The 20101-nt window shown below is 45.2% G+C and overlaps 1 pseudogene; it reads left to right on the plus strand.

The window, feature by feature from the left end:
- The first annotated feature begins 82 nt into the window (after window positions 1–82).
- LOC127329782 (BURP domain-containing protein 14-like) lies at window positions 83–8671 on the plus strand (annotated as a pseudogene).
- The last annotated feature ends 11430 nt before the right edge of the window (window positions 8672–20101 follow it).

The raw sequence follows: 20101 nt of genomic DNA on the forward strand, positions 1-20101 counted from the left end.
ACGGAATACCAACATGTGCGTGTGGATGGCCCACTAACGTTCTGACACGTGGCACAATGAACTTCCACCCAACTGGGCCCACATGCAGGACCACATGTGGCACGGAAGTGAACTTTGGGCCCATGTTGGTAGTTACTACAGCGGGCCATTAATTGACGACCCAATTGTGTCGGTCCGGTATGGGTATGACCCATTAGTGGACGGCCCAATTCTGGCAGTCCGGCATAGGATTGGCCCATTAACGGACGACCAATTTTTTGTGGTCCGTTATGGGAGTGGCCCATTTTTTGTGGCCCATAACGACAAACCAGTTTACGTGGTCCTTCTCTTGGCTCACTTACGGTCGGTCTTAACAGCCTAAATGCGCGGCCTTACTATCCCGGCCCGTTATTAGGTGATCCACCGCCACGCTTCCCAACGCCAAGAGGGCTGCCACGGCCTTCGGTGTCCTCCGATGCCTTCTCCCCACCCCCGTCGTCTCCGCCCTCGCGTTTCCCGTCGACGCCGCCGCCGCTGCGACGCTTGCCGCGGCTGACGCCGTCGTCGGCGCTGCCCGTGAACCCGTTCACCGCCAAGGCGGCCTTCATCCGGTACTGGAACCGTAAGGTGCACAGCAACCGCCTCCACCCGGCCTTCTTCTTCGCCAAGCTGTCCCCGCTCTCCGCGCCCGACGCTGCCGCCTTCTCCTCCCTCGCCGCCGCCGGCCAGCTCGGCTCGCGCCTCCCCGCGTTCAGCGTCGCGGCCTCCATCCTCTGCCCCGCCACCTCCGACGCCATCTGGTCTGGACCGTCATCCGTGGCCGCCGTCACGTCCGGCTCATCTCCAGCCTCCAACTCGACCACTGCGCCGTTCAAGAACTACGACAACGGCAACTTCAGCAGCTACGGCAACAGCGGCGGCGGCGGCACCTGTCAACACCCGGATTTTTAAGTCCAGATGCATGTTATGCCATACATCGCAATCCCAGGAATATTGTTGTTGCGAGACATAACAGTTGAATATCATAAGTCATCATTCATTACATACCGTAGTCGTCTTACAAATAGAGATCACATGATCCATATTACACAAATAGTTGATCTAGGGATCAACATACACAAAGTTCATAGTTTCATAGCGGAAGCGTAAATAGAAGGGACTCTCTAGTCCACAGGCCAACGTCTGACGTCAGAAGATTCCCTAGTTGTCGTAGGCGTCCTGCTGGTCGTCATCTTGACAGTTCTGCTCCTCTTCATAGTCTGGCCATTTGAATAGCTAGGGATACAGCCGTGAGTACTTTAAAGTACTCGCAAACTAATACTAATATAAGTGCTAACAATTATAGTAAGGGGTGCTAAGCTCTAGTTTATTTTGCATAAAGCCAATTTTAGTTCACAAACATTTTTGTAAACCACTCTTCATGTGCTAACTAACTCAAGTGGGGACATTAGTGTCATTCCCACAACTCCGTTGTGATTTCAAGTCAATGTCATCTTTCAAGTTCAAATTCACAAGCCACCCTTCACCATTCATAGTTTTCGAAAAGTTCTGATGACGGAACAGTATGGCCTGTCCAACTGTCCATAACCGAGGACGCGGCTATTCGAATAGGTTTAACTCTGCAGAGGTTGTACACTTGTGCCACAACAATTGCAATAGCTCGTCAGGGGTAACTGGCCCTGATTTATCGTACGCAGTACGCGAACTACCAATCCTAACCTTTCATTTACATATTCTAGTACAGGCACCTCTCCCCATGAGCTTGGCCTCCCAGTGAAGACAGACAGTCAGCCTGGGAACTGCACAGGGCTTGGGCCGGACATTCACCTCATTTCGCGTCATATCATCTCATTTCTTTTGTTGTAGATGCAGCTTTCGGCATAACCCCGATGACGCTTGTTTAGAGGGAACCCATACTAAGACACACAAACTTCCGGTTAAGCCCTACCCAGATTCAGGTATTGTGGGGGTACTTGTAAAATTGGAATGGTATCGCATCCGAACCCAACCATCAGATTTTTGTAAAGTTCACCAAGTCATTCACAGATCATATTCACCTTCAAAATCTTTCAATAGAATGACTCATCATTCCAAGGTTTTCAAAGTCATTTCACACACACTTGTTCCCATCTAGAATAGTCACTTTTCACTTCGCACTAGCATCTAAGTATGAGGGGTGCTAAGTACTTTGCTTTGCTTCTAGGCTAGCTTTGACACTCTTGTGCTCATCCAAAACTAACTAAGTGAATCATGAATCAAAAATACTTTGATAAAACAAAAGTAATAAAAGCTTGTAAAGTAAAACTGGGAAATAGGATCATAAGCATAAAGTAAATAAGGTAAAGCCTTGCTCATGGTGAGCTTTGCACTTTGCAAGAGTATTATCTTGCTTTTCTTGAGGGGGACTAACTTTACTACTCTAGTAAATTTCTCTACTTTGACCCAAGTTAATTATAAAAGTAACTTCTTGAGAAAACAGGTAAAAACTTGTAAGATATAAACTTGGGATAGGCTTATGTAAGAAAAGATAAGATTCATGGTGCCTTGCCCCAAGGGGCTTTGCACTTTGCAAGAATATTAGCTTGCAACCATATAACTTGCAAAAGTCTAGCTTGCATTGGTGTTAGCTTGCAAGAATATTAGCTTGCCTTGGTTGAAGTGGGGGTCCAAGTTTTCTTCTCCTTCCTCTTTGTAGAAGTCCTCCTCTTCTTGATACTCCTTGGTACTAGCGTCTAAAATACGAATACGAGGTATACAATCATCATACCAAACTTACATACTAAACTAAGCACACACAAGATTTACACAACTTAAATTAGCATCACACACTACTATTAAGTGGGTGGATGTGTTCCTTTCTTATTTTAAGAAAAATAATTTCCTCTCATACTAACTTAGGTGTTACTTTTAATTACTTAGAGAAATAATTTCCTCTTATTATCTTATTAAGATTTAATTTCTCTCATGAACAATATATGACCTAGGTTGACCAAAGTCAACCTCTTCATACTCATCATTTAAGAAAATGATTTAAATGAGGTTCCATACCTCATGCAATTTAATACTAACATGGTAGTGATTTAATGTCACCAAATACTCAATATGAGATTATATAGACCATGGTCACGACCTCATGTTGAATTACTTGAGACCAAGATTTAAATGAGAGGAAAACCTCTCATATGGTTTAACACATAGTTGTAACTAGGTTAACAACTACCATTGAGGTGATTTAACATCATCAACAATTCATTGGCTATTCTACCATTACTTGTATTTACACCAACTATTCTATTCACACAATTACTACAATTGGGGTGCATTGGTTGTGTTGCTTGAGGAAAATAATTTCCTCTCCTTACATATGTAAATGATAATTTCCATATGGTTCTTGAGAAATAATTTTCTCTCATTGAAATCTTCTTAAGATTTAATTTCTCAAACAATCATACATGAGATCATGTTGACCCAAGTCAACCATTCATCATCATCATTTGAGAAATTGATTTAAATGAGGTAGAGTACCTCATACCATTTAATAACACTACATAGGCTTTAAATCTCTAAGTACTTCATATAAGAGAGTTTGGACCAGGGGTCCAAACTTCACATGAATTCATTTGAGACAAAGTTTAAATGAAGTATAAGACTTCATAAGAATTACTTAATAGTTTTGGACAATATCCACTAGTTAAACTAGCCATATTATCCATTAATTAAACTAGGGCATGATCATGTAAAGTGACCACACCATTTTCTTGCATAACCAATTAGTGTAAGTCAAATGTGAGCTATTGGAGTTGGAATTAACTCAATATCTATTTTGGTTGATTTTTAAGAATTATTTGAAGTCACAAAAGTCCCTGACTTGATATTTTTACTACTTTAATTCTACACAAGATTTAGGGTTCAAACCAGTGCCATTGGTTAGAGCATTTCATAAGCTTTCCAACAACATCAAATTCATCAAATTCGGTTCAGTAGATTTGCAGCTATTTAAATTTGAACAAAGCATCTGTGAGTCATTTGAAAATTAACCAGAATTTTAGATTTGAATTTAAACGGGCCGGCGGGAAACTAGGTGGGCTGCACAGCGAAAGAGGGAGTGGGCCGGCCCAGCAGTGCGTCCAGCGCAGCGGGCCAGCTGACAGGGGGACCCACCCATCAGTGACTTCACTCACCGGAATCGGTACGGGATGGTGCGGGCCGTTGGATTAAAAGGCGATCGCACGGTGGCGGATCGTCCTCGTCCTCGCGACGGACGGCGGGGAAAACCTAGCTACTGGCGGTAGGGTTGGGGTCTGGCGGCTTACCGGAGCTCCGGCGAGGCGAGGCGGCGGTGCAGGAGGATGTTGTCGAGGGTGGCGGAGCGTTTGGTGCAAGCGGCGTCGCCGGAGGTGGTCCCAATCAACGGCGCCCAAGCGGCGGTGCTGCGGGACTCCGACGAGCAATTGAGGGTCTCCCGGCGACAATGTGGCGAGGTAAGTGCTGGAGGATGATCAGAGAGAGGAGGGAAGCAAGTGAGTGTGAAGAAATCGTCCAGGGTTGCTCTCTTTTTATAGCGGCGCGAGGTGCTGCGGGGTAGTGGTGGTGGCGACATGCGCGCGGCGTTGCCGGCGATGGAGAGGGTTAGGAGGGAGCAGGGCGAGGTAGGTGGCATCACTGCGAGGCTAGCGCGTGTGCTAGCTAGGTGGGGGACGTCCTGGTTGGCGCGCGCGACGTCGAGGTCTGGCGGCACGGGTGCGGAGGAGGGGCGATGATGTCGGCGGCGGCGGTCCTCGCGCGAGCAATGGCGCGTGTCTGGCGGGCTCTGGTCGCGGTGGCGATGCTCAGGGTGCAGAGAGGGGGGCCAGGGGCTGCGCAGGTCGTCGGGGCGGCAGGTGGCCGTGGCGCGTCTGTGGGCGCGCCCACGCCGTGATCGGCATGCCTGGGCCGCCCTGGGCGCGACGCGTGCCAGCAAGGTGGTCATCCTCTCCGGCAATGGCGGTGCTAGGCACGCTTAGTAGGGCTAGGTGGCGCTCAGAGACATGGTGGCCAAGGGGTTAGTCGAAGGGGAGAAGGGGAGGAAGAACATGGCCGGCATGGCCATGTACATGCAAGCTATGCTTGTTCCTTTAGGGTTTCTGTGGTGGTGTGATGAGTAGAGGGGACAAGGGGACAGGTAGGGTGGAGATGGGGTAGGTTAGGGTTAGATAGGACACTATTTCAAATAGTGTCACATAGTTCCCTATTTGCAAATTGTGATTTTTGTCCTAATTCAATTGAGCTCAAAGGCTGCAAGATTTTGAAAATGGTGAGTTTGGTTAAGTTGCAAAAGACCAGAGACAACTATGTGTGGTGGTGGAATTTAGAAATTCAAAGAATTGCAAAAGGTGACAAAGTGAGATTGTTGATCATAATAAAAAGTCTCAACTTTGCATGAGCATAGTTATTGATCAAAGATGATTTTGGCATGGTGCTCTTCATCAAAGTTGTTCACCTTGATGTGCTCTTGGATGACATGCAAAGAGTTGGGAAAGTTTAGTTTGAAAAACTTGAAATAGAGAGGCTCAAAGTAGTGACCAGAATATAAATGGCAGTTTTGACCATTATTGTATGTGAGCCAATTTTGAGTTTGAATTTGATTTGAAAAGTGTTTCTTTGATTCCAAAAGTTGTAATGAGTGTTTAGTAACATTATTCAACTAATGGTGAAGATCAAAATGGTCTAGGGTCAAAATATATAAAAATGGCATAAGCCATATGTAAGGGTTTTGGGATTTTCTAGCTTTTATTCTTTTATTCCTCTTTGCTTCATTTTGACAAGAGTGAGGTTTATTTGGTGTTAGATTGAGTTAGATAAAAGGTTCCAACCATTTTGAGACAAAGTTGGTGCCTAGGTCAAGGTTTGATAATTTTGGCTAAGTGTGTATGTGAGTGAAAATGGGGTTTTCTCCCCGTTTGTTTTCTCTCCTTTTGTTTTGATCTTTCTTGACTCCAAAGTGATTCTTACTAGTTTAGGAACATTTCCAAACCATTGAAACCATTCCAAAAGGTCTAGCTCAAAGATTTGCAAAATTGGCCAAAACACATGAGAGGTGACATGTCAATTCTTCCTATTCTTGTAATGTGCTCCCCTTGCTTCACTTGAGCAAGGTTGAGGGTCAATTTAGGGTTAGATTAGGTTTAGAGATGGTTTCACACTATTTGGTCAAAGTAGAAGTGCATAGGACAAGAATTGGTGAAAATGGCTATGTGTCACATATGCTTCTATGCATATGTGGCATTTGATTTTTAATTTGACTAGGCTTGACCCAATTGATGTTGTTGAGTGTTGAAATGGTATATAGGAGTGATCCAACCATTCACTAGAAGTCTTAGGGTCAAGATCCTCAATTTCACAAATTTGATATTTTGCTCTCATATGCCTCTATGGCATTATTACTTTCTTTTTAAAATCTTTTGTTTCACTTTTGGATTGGGTTTGAGAAGTACTAGATAAGGTTTAAGAAGGTTTTCCAATTCTCTAAATAAAGTAGAAAGGCCTAATGTAGAGTTTTACAAAAATAGCCATAGGCACATATGCCTCTATGCATATGTTTGATTTTATTTTGTTTCACACTTGAATTGATTGGTAAGTGCTTTGTTGAGTGTGTTGAGGTATTTCAATTCATCTACTCAAGGTGGATAAGGCAAAGCTCCTTATTTTCAACAAGTATCCATAGGCTTGCATATGCCTTTTTCTTAAATAAGATCTTTCCTTTTTATTTTATTTCTCAAAGATTGATGACAAGAGGGATGAGGTTTAGGGTTTAATAAGTTTTGCAATGGTTCACCATTATTTAGCAAAGTAAGAAAAGGTAGGGTTCAAGATTTACATATTAAGGCTATAGGCCCACATATGTCTTTTTCTTTAATTTAAGTTTCTCAAAATAGATCCAAATGATTTTTGAGAAGGTTAGGGTTTAGGGTTTTTCTTATTTGATTTCTTTCTCTTTTAACCTCATTTGGTTTGTGATCTTCACTTGATCACTTTAGGGTTTTAGGGTTTATCACATAAGCATAATAACACTCATCCAGGCAAAAACACAAGTAATAGGTAGGAGCACTAAGCATAGCACCCTATATAAAAAAGTTTTTGTTGGTTCTCATTTTTGTAAAAAGGAAATTCATTTTCGCTTTGTTTTGAAATTTGGGGTGTTACAGCGCCGACGCGTTCGCCGTCTACTCCAGAGGCCAGATCAACCCCGTCGACTCGTTCCATCGGTACGGCAAGGGCTCGCTCGGCCACAACGACTCCTTCGCCACCTACGAGGCGCTCGGCAACGTCGGCACCGCCAGCTTCAAGTCCTACACCTCCGGCGCCACGGGCGGCTCGGGCGAGTTCTCCGCCTACGACGGCGATACCAACACGGCCGCCGTCACCTTCACAACCTACGACGCCGACGGCAACGGCCGTTCCCGCGAGTTCACCGCGTACACGCAGGACGCCAACTCCGGCGTGGAGAGCTTCACGGGCTACGGCAAGACGGCGAACGGCGCCGGCGAGTCCTTCAAGGCGTACGGCAACCACTCCAACTCGATCATGTCCGGCTTCATCAACTACGGCGACAAGGCCAACAGCGCCACGGACAGGTTCGAGTCCTACGGCGTCAACGGGAACGCGCCCCAGAAGTCCAGAACACGTTCCGGAGCTACTCCCCCGGCAGCAACGGCGGCGCCGACGATTTCAAGGGGTACAGGGACAACGCCAACGTGGGCGACGACAGCTTCACGTCGTACGCGAACGACGCCAACGGCGGCACCGCCGACTTCGAGAGCTACGGCAAGTCGGTGAACCCGGGGAGCGTGGCGTTCAAGGGTTACGGGCAGGGCTCCAACCCCAACCACCGCATCGGGTTCACGCACTACACCGGCGACAACACCACGTTCAAGGCCTACTCCAACGACGGCGTCGAGTTCAAGGAGTACCAGAACATGTCCAAGATGGAGGTGTCCAAGGTGATGGCGGACCTGTCGTCCGGGCATCATCGGGAGCCCCCGAAGTGGTCGCCGGAGCCGGGCAAGTTCTTCCGGGAGCGGGACCTCATAACCGGGAACCGAATGCCGATGCCGGACATCAGCGACAAGATGCCGCCACGGGCGTTCCTGCCGAGGGACATTGCCGCGAAGATATCGTTCGAGGCGGGCGCCGTGTCGGAGTTGTTCGGGGCGCCGCCGGGCACGGCGATGAGGCAGGTGGTGGCGTCCACGGTGGACGAGTGCGCGCGCCCGCCCAGCCGGGGCGAGACCAAGCGGTGCGCGATGTCGGCCGAGGACGTCCTCGACTTCGCCGTGGAGATGCTGGGCGACCACATCGCGGTGCGCAGCACGGAGTCCGCGGCGGGCAGCGGCGGGGACATCAGGCTCGGGAAGATCGCCGGCGTCGACGGCGGCAGCGTGACGGCATCCGTGTCGTGCCACCAGAGCCTGTTCCCGTACCTGGTGTACTACTGCCACTCGGTGCCGAGCGTCCGGCTGTACGAGGCTGAGATCCTGGCCGTCGATTCCGACGAGAAGATCAACCGTGGGGTGGCGATCTGCCATCTCGACACGTCGGAATGGAGCCCGAACCATGGGGCGTTCCTCGCGCTTGGTGGGAAACCGGGGGAGATGGAGGTGTGCCATTGGATCTTCCAGGGTGACATGACTTGGACGGTGGCTGATTGATCTGATGACGGTGGTCCTATATGAACAAGCCATCTATGTTTACTCTGTCCAAGTTAAAGATTTCTTTTTGGCACATATAGATAGTTAAGAAAATCTCAATCAAGTGAGACATACACACACCCTTTTTTTTTAATCTCATACCGTTCGATCAAATTGCAATGTTTTCATGTCAAACAGAAGGTAACAAATGAGCTGCAATCCAATGCACTAAAGTAGTGAATCAAAGCACCTTCTGCATGCTCAGCATGTAGCACTTAAAATGCAACTACTCCGCCTATTCCTAACCTCTAAAGACTACGAAAATAATTTGAGGTAGGAGGAACCCTAACAAATGATTTAAAGATTAAAATAGTCTTGAGGCATTAATACTATATATAATCTATGGAAATGAGAACATATCTAGTGATACCAACCACTAAATGATACTCCCTTCATTTCATTCTATAGTGCCTATAGTTTTTTGGCATGGAAATTAGCGTAAGAGTAGTCTTTACATAAGACCTCCTGGCTTAACGATTTGAGATCAGAGTAGAATGAGGAAAATCGATAACTTCCTAAATTGACATAACAAATCCCATAGATCTCTCTGGTTGACTCTCCATATATGTGCAGCCAGGTTCTACTATTAAAGAAAGAAAAACAATGCTTCCTAAATCTAAAAAATCATTGGGGTCATGCATTAGGAATCTCAATTAATTGTTTTCCTTTTGTATGTATTTTTTTCATGCATGTCGTGTGGGAGCTTACCGGTAGAGGGGGTAATTGAAAAAAACCAAGCTACAACCTTATATTCTAAAACAAATGCCAAAAATCTATAGACATTATAAAAAGGAACGGAGGGAGTACCATAGTACCAGTTTTCAAAATCAAAATTTAAAGTTTCTAAAAAGTCTAAAAATAATTGTGAGTTTTCATGATATGTGTGTTTATAACTCCTGAAATTTTCAGAATCAATTCGAATTAAAATAGAGAAACAAAAATGAAAAATCCAACATAAATAATGTCAAAAAAGAAAAAAACCACAAATGACAACATTCACATGTTAATTTGTCTTTTTGGTTTCTCAATGCGTCTTTTGATTTTGGTTACGAAAATTATATGGATTATAAGCACACATGTTGTGAACACTCACATATTTTTCTAACTTTTATAGAAACTTGAAATTTAAAATTTAAAAAATGGTATCATGGTATCATTTAGGGGTTGGTATGACAAGATATCTTCCCTATAAAAATAGTTTTGTACTAACATTATCCCTTTGTAATAAAAGAAATAGAGAAACATCCTGAACATAAGTAGAACCCAAAAACATTCCAATAGAGGTTTAAAAACCCTGCCAAAAATGAATCTTTAATGGCATATAGAAGTCCTGGAAAATGACAAAGCTTTATCTTCATTTTGGAATACGTTTCATAGTTTTATTATCGATCAAGATATTCAAATATCTCTCGCTCAATTTAGCATATCATCGAATCATCAAGAACCAGTTGCCGGACCTTTTATTATGCAACTTTGTCATGATGATCGTTGTCGCCCGAGAAGACCCTTTCAAATATCATGACATCTCTTAAGTCTTTAAATATCCGCGAATGAATAATGAATAGCTCAAGTGTATCTTGTATATTCTCATGCTCATGATTAGAGAAACGCTCGTGATAAATCTATGTAAGATAGGCAAATTTATTCATATTGAACATAGAAACTGAGTCTCTTGATGAGTCAAGACAAGAGGATTTCTTAAGCAACTGTGAAGATACTCACTAATGCCATGGTCAAAGTTGATGACAAAATAGTATACAACAAGATAGAAGGAGGAGGAGGCGTTTTGGCTCATAGGAGCAAATGCTCCCATTATACAAAATAATTAAAAAATAATTTTAAAAATGACAAAAAATTCTGACATAATTTTCTTGGTGTACATCATGACATTCTATGTTAGTGCACAAGTTTTCGTGGAGAAACAACATTTTATGTGGCTTGTACAAAAAAGACAAAAAAATGTCCTGTACGTGGTCATGTTATAGCATCAAAATTTGTCTTTTTTACAGGAGCCACAAAAAAATTTAGTTTTTTTTTGAAAACTTGTGTACGAACATAAAATGTGTAGATGTACATGTAAAATTTTATTTTAGAATTTTTTGACACTTCAAAATATTGATTTACATAATGGGAGCAAATGCTCCTATGAGCCAAAGTGAATATCCCATAGAAGATGTCCAAACTACAGAAATAATTAACCGTGACAATGGTGTCTCTCCCCTTTTATTGATTTCTCCCCTATTTTATCCATACTTAGGATTGTGATGTCATTTAGCAAACATTTTTTCCTCATGCTTAACCAAAGACATTGACTGAACTAATACAATTAGAATTTTGGATCAACAAAATATACACTACTAAAACATAACCATAGAACAAATTTTATCACATATACTAGAGTTAGTTCTCCCTACCCATAATCTCGCCAAAATACCCTCACGCTATCTGTAAGTAATCCATCTAGTACATTGTTTAAATTGAGTCGGGTTTTGTTGGATTGAGAATTAGCTATTGCCAAGAGAAGAGGTATAGACAATTTTAGTCCCACAACTTACACCCCAGGAGCGTTTTAGTCCCACATCTTGCAAACTGAGCAAGGTTAGTCTCACAACTTGCAACCGAGAAACATTTTAGTCCAATTCAACCAAATTACTACGATTTTGACCTACTTTTGATACAACTGTTGGTGCAAAATCGTTCTGGAACTAATAGTGGCATCAGAAATTTTGCAAAATGACCCCTGTGTATTTTTCTCTGTCGCTTGCAGGCCCACATGTCAGTAATAGACGTACGAAATTATAAAAGGGATTCGAACTTGAAACCTGTGCTGCCTAATAAATACACGCTTGACACTACATCACAGGCAGCAACATGATAATATTTTAGAACGCTAGCTTATTATATTTAGGCCATCTCTAACGGGGGCGGCGCAAACGGATGATGCGCGACCGTCTGTATCCGCGCGGACGAAAAATGTGTTTGCACCCTGTCCAACAGGGCGACGCATAGTGTTCAGGCCATCCAAACGCAGACGCAAACGCGGCGTAAATATGCGGTTATGCCTCCTTCTGTCGAGAAAGTGAGGCATGTAGTTTCTATTGGTGTTGGTGTTGCTAATTCAGGCTTGCTAGCAACGGTGCCTACATGTGTCGTCGCTAGAAGGTTTGTAATTTTCTCGCCACATTGGCTGCTACCTACTCTGGATCCGAAGTTAATTGATGGGTGCTCCAATGTCATGTCTTTAACGGCGTTGAAGTGTCGTGTGTGGAGTTCGTTTGTGTCGCCATGTGGTTTTTAGTGTTGGCTAGTGTGGGTGTGTATCTATTGTTCTGGTATTTGTTAGGCTTGGCAAGTGTGGACGTGGTTTGTTGTTATAGGTTTCCATCTAGTTTTTTTTCTAAAAACTGGACACTCTCTTCTTACTTAATTAATGAATGAGGTAAAGATTCAAAAAAAAAAAATCTAGTTAGAACTGTCTTTTTTGTATAGAGCCAATAGAAATCAATCCGGGTTAAATTTTTGCACAATGAAAGCTTACATCATTGCCCACATGTCAGTATATTTTATAAATTTTTGATGTTGACAACGGACGTGAGCATTTTTACGTACATGTGTGCGTTTTATTGTATAAAAGAGTTGCATCCTTCCAAGTAACAAACGATCATCTCGACGTAGTGGGTTGCGTCGGTGTTCAGCGATACGAAGGCATCGAGTTCGAATTCTTCCCCTGCCCAGAGTTTAACAATTTTTATGTCTGCTATCACGTGTGAGTTGTACCCGTGGGACCACCTGTCGGTCCTTGAGAAAAATACACAGGGTTCATTTTAAAAAATGCAACGCCATAGGTGGACAAACTTGGTCAAACTCATTGAAATTCGATCAAATTGGACTAAAAGGCTACCAAGATGCAAGTTGTGGGACTAGTGGTGCTCAGTTTACAAGATGTGGGATTAAAACGCTCCCTCGGTGCAAGATGTGTGACTAAAACACTGGTAGAAAAATGGCCTTCCGTCCAGCCCCATTAGTCGCCAAAATATACGAACCGCGACTAATGGGACCTTTAGTCGCGGTTCGGGTGGCGAACCGCGACCAAAGGCCTGGGCCCAGGGCGCTCGCTGGCCAGCTGGTGGACGGGAGGGGCTTTAGTCGCGGTAAAGGTCCTCAGGCCTGGCCCAAAGGCCTTTAGTCGCGGTTGGCCAGGCCAACCGGGACTAAAGGCCCATCCCTATAAAAGGGCCTCAGCTCACAGCACTTAGCCATTTGGTGCCACTTCTCTTCACAAGCTTCACAAGGGGGTGTAGGTTTGCTTTTGGTTCCTCTTATGCACACAAGGTGTTTGATAAAATGCCCCAAGAGCATGAAACAAACATGATATGAAGTGTCGGAGCCACACTTGAGCTTCCTCATTTATTTTTTCCTCCTCGATCGCGGTTAGCAACTTGAACCTTTCATGTGTCATTGATAAAATATGCATGTGTGTAGTTCATTGTTTAATTTATATTGTTTGTAGCTAGTTAGTTTAACAAATGCATGATGGTTAATTATATATTTTATATTATAATAATGCAGATGAATCGGCAATGGATGTACGATAACCGACTCTCCAGCGAGTTCACTACGGGTTTGAAAGATTTCCTCGTAGTGGCTAATGCGAACAAGCAGGGGGGTTTTGTTATCTGTCCATGTGTTACCTGTAAGAATCAGAAGGGTTACTCTTCCTCAAGAGATGTTCACATGCACCTGCTTCAGCACGGTTTCATGCCAAGCTATAATTGTTGGACCAAGCATGGAGAAAGAGGGGTTGACATAGGCATCCCAAATGGGCCTGCCGAAGATAGTACCCGGGGTTTACTGAAGGCCCACTACCCGAAGAATAAGAAGATTTGGAAGCCCAACATATTATTAAGGAAAGCTAGAGTTGTAATAGGAAGTGTTATTTGTAATCTTGCGGGATGAGTTAGAAACCTTCCCGGACTCTGTAACTTGTACAACACGAATCCCTCGGCTCCGCCTCCTATATAAGGGGGAGTCGAGGGACGAAGAATCATCGAATCATTGTCTCTCAAACCCTAGTTTTCATAATCGTCGAGTACTTTTCGGCTGAAACCTTCGAGATCTACTTGCCCTCTACTTCCAACTAAACCCTAGTCTACAACCCGTAGGCATTGACAAGTTAATACCTTGTCAATTGGCGCCGTCTGTGGGAATTAGAGGCGTCAAGGATCTGGTCTCGATGGCACGTTCAAGATTGTCGACTTCATCAACCGCAAAATCATCGACTTCATCAACCGCGAGCAACGCAATGGATCGAGGTAAACATATCGCTACTGGTCCTGTCGATTTTGTTCCTCACCCGCCCCCCCGTTTGGATGCATATGCGTATCTGGAGGAGCCTATGGAGATGACGTTCGGAAGGTTTCACTTTCGCGTCGAGAAAGAAGGATCGTATCGTGTCGAAATTCCGATTTCGTCGGGATCGTTGATACGTCTCCAACGTATCTATAATTTCCGATGTTCCATGCTTGTTTTATGACAATACCAACATGTTTTGTTCACACTTTATATCATTTTTATGCGTTTTACGGAACTAACCTATTGACGAGATGCCGAGAGGCCAGTTGCTGTTTTCTGCTGTTTTTGGTTTCAGAAATCCTAGTAAGGAAATATTTTCGGAATCGGACGAAATCAACACCGAAAGTCTTAGAAATACGCGAAGCTTCCAGAGCACCGGAGAAAGGCCAGAGGGGTGCCAGGGGGGCCCCACACCCTAGGGCGGCGCGACCCAAGGGGGGGCGCGCCCCCCTATGGTTTGGGCAGCCCGTGGCCCCTCCGACTCCGATTCTTCGCCTATTTAAGCCGTCGTGACCTAAAACTTCGACACCAATTGACGAAACTCCAGAAAGACTCCAGGGGCGCCGCCACCGTCGCGAAACTCCAATTCGGGGGACAGAACTCTCTGTTCCGGCACCCTGCCGGACGGGGAATTGCCCCCGGAGCCATCTCCACCGCCGTCTCCACCGCCATCTTCACCGTCATCGCTGCCTCCATGATGAGGAGGGAGTAATCCACCCCCGAGGCTAAGGGCTCCGCTGTAGCTATGTGGTTCATCTCTCTCCCATGTACCTCAATACAATGATCTCATGAGCTGCTTTACATGATTGAGATTCATATGAGTTTGTATCACAATTTATCTATGTGCTACTCTAGCAAAGTTATTAAAGTAGTTCTATTCCTCCTGCACGTGTGTAAAGGTGAGAGTGTGTGCACCGTGTTAGTACTTGGTTTATGCTATGATCATGATCTCTTGTAGATTGCGAAGTTAACTATTGCTATGATAATATTGATGTGATCTATTCCTCCTACATATGCATGAAGGTGACAGTGTGCATGCTATGTTAGTACTTGGTTTAGTCTTTTGATCTATCTTACACTATAAGGTTACCAAAACATGAGCATTATTGTGGAGCTTGTTAACTCCGGCATTGAGGGTTCGTGTAATCCTACGCAATGTGTTCATCATCCAACAAAAGTGTAGAGTATGCATTTATCTATTCTGTTATGTGATCAATGTTGAGAGTGTCCACTAGTGAAAGTGTAATCCCTAGGCCTTGTTCCTAAATACTGCTATCGCTGCTTGTTTACTGTTTTACTGCGTTACTACTGCTGCAATACTACCACCATCAACTACACGCCAGCAAGCTATTTTACGCACCGTTGCTACTGCTCATATATATTCATACCACCTGTATTTCACTATCTCTTCGCCGAACTAGTGCACCTATTTGGTGTGTTGGGGACACAAGAGACTTCTTGCTTTGTGGTTGCAGGGTTGCATGAGAGGGATATCTTTGACCTCTTCCTCCCTGAGTTCGATAAACCTTGGGTGATCCACTTAAGGGAAAACTTGCTGCTGTTCTACAAACCTCTGCTCTTGGAGGCCCAACACTGTCTACAGGAAAGGAGGGGGAAAGTAGACATCAATCGTCGGCGGTCGATTCCGATTTTTCAAGCTATACATAGTCAACCGAATCAGGAGAAGAAGAAACTTCGTCGTCACGCTTCATCAGCACCAGGGCAAGAGAAAAACTCGCCAAGATCTTTAGCGACATGTCGTTTGAGTCATCTGCGGACTCATATATAAGCGATGGCTCAAGCAGTGTCGACAACTACAACTTCATCGACAAATCCATTACAGTGGGCAAGGTCTTCGCCAATCTTAATGATGGTGTCACCAAACCCAACATAGATCTGAATACAAAGTATCATCAGATTTATGTCATCGGAGAGCCAAGCCATGACCAAGAAGAAACATCTGAGGCTTTCGACGATTTGGTAAATCCATACGTTGATCCCTCTGATTTGCGACGAGGTCTAGGCAATAAATATATCGGGCCACAACCACGAGACAGAGTTCGACTCCCGCAAGCAGCATGGGATAGAGGCGCGAGAGCTATAGATGGCTCGGAACCAATGGCCACCACAGCCACGCCAGAGGAATTACAAGCATATCAATATAGGCTCGCACGAGCTGCAAGGGAATTGGAAAAACAGATAGCTGAGTTAAACAGAAGAAAGGAGGCAGCCTCTGCATCAAGCAGGCGAAGGGCAGAGCTGAGTCGACAATCCAGAACTTCGGGTGATAGCCACAGAGAGGCTCGGAATAGAGCAAGATCGAGGTTACAACACGTACCCGAAGGAGAAAGAGAGCACTTGGTCCAAAACCTCGACATGTCTTTTATGTCGATAGACACAAGAGGAAACATCATCCCTAAGACACCAGAGGCTGGGTATATGGCGACACAAGCTTTTATCCTCGCATCTAAACCACCTCCAGGAGATCCAAGGAAAACACTGTACAACATGGCAATAGCAGGAGTTGGAGCCATGGGGACGGCGTTTGTATCAACACCTCCCGAAGGAACGGCAAGGCAAAATAGTCCACGACCTGCGGCAGCAGCAGTAGCTCCCGAAGGACCAAGTGGAGCAAGGGACACAGCAGCACAAGCAAGGGTCGACAGAGCGCGACAAAGCAGGAGGAAACATCGGCAGTCCCCAGAATTAAACGACGAGGATATGTGTGGCTTGCCGTGCTTCACGAGGAGAGTGCGAAAAACTCGAGTCCCTTCGGGATTCAAGTTACCTGATAATTTCAAAAAATTCGACGGCCTTCAAGATCCAGAGGATTGGCTAGTTGATTATCTCGAGACGGTGAAGCTCACAGGAGGAACGAGAGCAACTGCTATGCAAAGCATCCAGGTGCATTTGAGTGGAGCCGCACGATCTTGGATAAAGAAACTTCCTCCAGGATCCATCGGCAGCTGGGAAAGCTTCGAGGACGTGTTCTTCAAGAACTTCCGGTCCACGTGCAAGAAACCTGCGTCGTTAGAGGAGTTGAGAGCGTGCCGACAAAAGCCAGACGAGCCAATGAGAAAATATATCCAAAGGTGGAACATCATCAAAAACTCGGCAGAAAATATATCTGACGAGAGAGCGATAGATGCGTTTGTCGCAGGGATCAGGCGTGGAGGTTTTGTCGAGGATTTGGGGAGGACCAATCCAAAGACAGTATCTGCTTTAATGGAAATAGCAAACAGATGGGCAGATGGAGAAGATGCTGTTCACAACAAACGGCATAGGTCGCCAGAGGAAGATCGCGGTCGAAACTATCAACCAAGGCGACGATTTCCTCGGCAGTACCCGAGTTACGACGCTCCAGGTCAAATTTCGGCAGGCTTCCGAGCGAACACCGGAGGAAACAATAGAGATGATTACCAGAGAAGCAATGAGCAACGAGGCGACAATAGAGATGACTCTCGAAACAACAGGCAAAATAGTGGGCCAAGGTTCCAGAGGCCTTTCGTGTCTCCCGAAGAGATGATGAACGGGCCGTGTCAGATGCACTTTTTCCTCGACAGCAACGGAAAAAGACAGTCAGGACATCTGCAGAAAGATTGTCGTAATTTCCAGGCAATGTTAAGGTGGGCAGAGCATGCTAATGCTCGAGCAGCACAGAGAAATCCTCGAGAACCCATGAGTGAGATTCACTTGCCACCCCCTCCCGCGATTACAGATGACAATCGACATCAGCTCAGAATAGCGGCAGCACCTCCACCGCCGCCCTACGTTGATCCTAACTCTAATGGAGCGGTCTCGATGATTCAGAAGGGAAGGCCATCCAATAGAGCTCAGAAAGTAATTTCGCGGCAGGTGTTCATGGCAGAAAAAATGCCTCCACCAACAGTTGAGTACCTTAATTGGTCAGGGCAAGCTATTGGCTTCACCATAGCAGATCATCCACAGCAAGTTCCTCGACCAGGGCAGTCAGCACTTATCCTACCAGCAGTCATCGCAGGGTTCGACGTCTCTCGCGTGTTCATAGATGGCGGCAGCAGCTTAAACCTTATGTATGCAGATACAATAAGGAAGATGAATATATCCCTAGCAAACCTGAAACCAACGGACACGAGGTTCCATGGTATCACACCGGAGAAGCCAAGTTATCCGCTGGGGAAGATCAATCTCGACGTTCAGTTTGGGACTCGAGAAAATTACAGAATCGAGAAGTTGGAGTTTGAAGTCGTAGATTTTCCGTCACAGTACCACGCTCTGTTGGGGCGACCAGCATATGCTAGATTTATGGCGGTACCACATTACACGTACCTGCTGTGGAGGATGCCTGGACCTAAGGGACCAATCACAGTCAAAGGAAGCTTTGCTTTAGCCGATAAATGTGACAAGGATTTTCATCGGATATCAGAAACTTTCGGGATGCAAGCTGAGTATTTGGTGTCAAGGAGTATGACTGACTACGACGTGTTGCCAGACGTTGGAAGGCCAAATAAAGAATCAACTTTCAATACTGAGAAAAATTCTAAGGAGGTGCAGATTCACCCGACAGGCCCGAAAAAGACGACGTCCATCGCAAACGACATGGACCTCGCATAGGAAAGCGCGCTCGTCGAGTTCCTCCGTGAGAACTGGAAAATCTTCGCATGGTGTCCAGCTGACATGCCAGGAGTACCCAGGGAACTTGCCGAGCACCACCTAAACTTGGATCCACTAGCGAGACCAATCAAACAACCTTTGCGATGTTTTTCGGAACCAAATCGCAAGGCTATGCTGTCAGAAATCGATCGACTAAGAGAAGCTGGTTTTATCAAGGAGTTGCACACAGAAGCCACATGGGTAGCAAATCCAGTGCTGGTGCCGAAGAAAAACACTAAGGTCCTTCGCATGTGCGTCGACTTTACGTGTCTCAATAAACATTGTCCAAAGGATCACTTTCCCCTCCCGAGGATCGATCAAATTATCGACTCCACGGCTGGATGTGAATGTCTTTCCTTCCTGGATGCATATTCTGGTTATAACCAGATCAGATTGAAAGAATAAGATGAAGTAAAAACAGCGTTCATCACACCTTACGGCGTGTTTTGCTACAGAACAATGCCCTTTGGTCAGAAAAACGCGGGAGCAACATATCAAAGGATGATGCAGAAGTGTTTGGCGACACAGATTGGAAAAAACGTGCAAGTATACATAGACGATGTCGTCATAACGTCAAAAAAGGGGGCGACACTGATCGAGGACCTCAAGGAAACCTTTGACAACCTCGACAAATTCTGCCTCAAGCTGAACCCGACGAAGTGCTCCTTCGGCGTCCCAGCAGGAGAACTTCTTGGTTTTCTAGTTTCAGCAAGAGGGATTGAAGCAAATCCGGACAAAATACAAGCCATCGTAACAATGAGGAAGCCAACAAAATTGAAAGAAATACAGCAACTAACTGGGAGAGTCGCAGCTTTGAGCAGATTCGTCACCAGGCTGGGAGAAAAAGCGTTACCGTTTTACGCTCTGATAAAGCAAGGGGAGAAATTCCAGTGGAATGAAGAAGCTGATAGAGCTTTCGAGGATCTGAAACTCACAATCTCGACACCACCAATCTTAGTGGCGCCGAAGGAAAAGGAACCTCTCCTGCTGTACATTGCAGCCACACCCCAAGTGGTTAGCACGGTGCTAGTTGTCGAAAGAGAAGAAGAAGGAAAACTCCATGGAGTGCAAAGGCCGGTATATTTCATCAGTGAAGTTTTATCGCCTTCCAAACAGCGGTACCCGCAGTACCAGAAACTAGCATACAGAGTAATTGCAACGGCAAGAAAGTTGCGCCACTATTTTTCGGCACACCCGATAATAGTAGTAAACGAAGCACCTCTTCCAAATATACTGAACAACCCAGAAGCTACAGGGCGTGTCTCCCTTTGAGGAATAGAACTTTCCCCTCGGGACATCACGTATGAAAAAAGAAAGGCAATCAAGTCGCAAGTTTTGCCAGATTTCATTGCAGAATGGATGGAGCTGCAAAACACGGGACCCCCAGATTTGTCGAGAACTTGGACCATGAA

This window comes from Lolium perenne, chromosome 5 (genome assembly GCF_019359855.2).
Source record: "Lolium perenne isolate Kyuss_39 chromosome 5, Kyuss_2.0, whole genome shotgun sequence".
Lineage (NCBI taxonomy): Eukaryota > Viridiplantae > Streptophyta > Magnoliopsida > Poales > Poaceae > Lolium > Lolium perenne.